We start from the raw sequence: 316 nt of genomic DNA, 5'->3' as shown, positions 1-316 counted from the left end.
TACGTGGGAGGGAGGGAGAGGAGGGGAGAGAGGGAGGGGATAACCCGACAGTTCTTTTTTTTACCTGGAAAAAAATAACCCCATCTCTTTGCCATCTGCCAGCAGATGGCAAAGAATCTTTGCCGTCTGCTAGCAGATGGCAAAGAGGTGGGGCCGATACGCCGTTACACGTTTGACGGCCACAGGATTTGCCAACCTCTTTGCCATCTGCTAGCAGATGGCAAAGATTATTTGCCATCCACTAGGAGATGGCAAAGAATTGGCTGATTGCAACCATGTTCTTTGCCGTCTGTCAGTTCTTTGCCATCTGTTTTTT

The sequence above is a fragment of the Triticum aestivum genome, chromosome 7B (assembly GCF_018294505.1).
Source record: "Triticum aestivum cultivar Chinese Spring chromosome 7B, IWGSC CS RefSeq v2.1, whole genome shotgun sequence".
Taxonomy (NCBI): domain Eukaryota; kingdom Viridiplantae; phylum Streptophyta; class Magnoliopsida; order Poales; family Poaceae; genus Triticum; species Triticum aestivum.
This window is presented reverse-complemented; position numbering follows the sequence as displayed.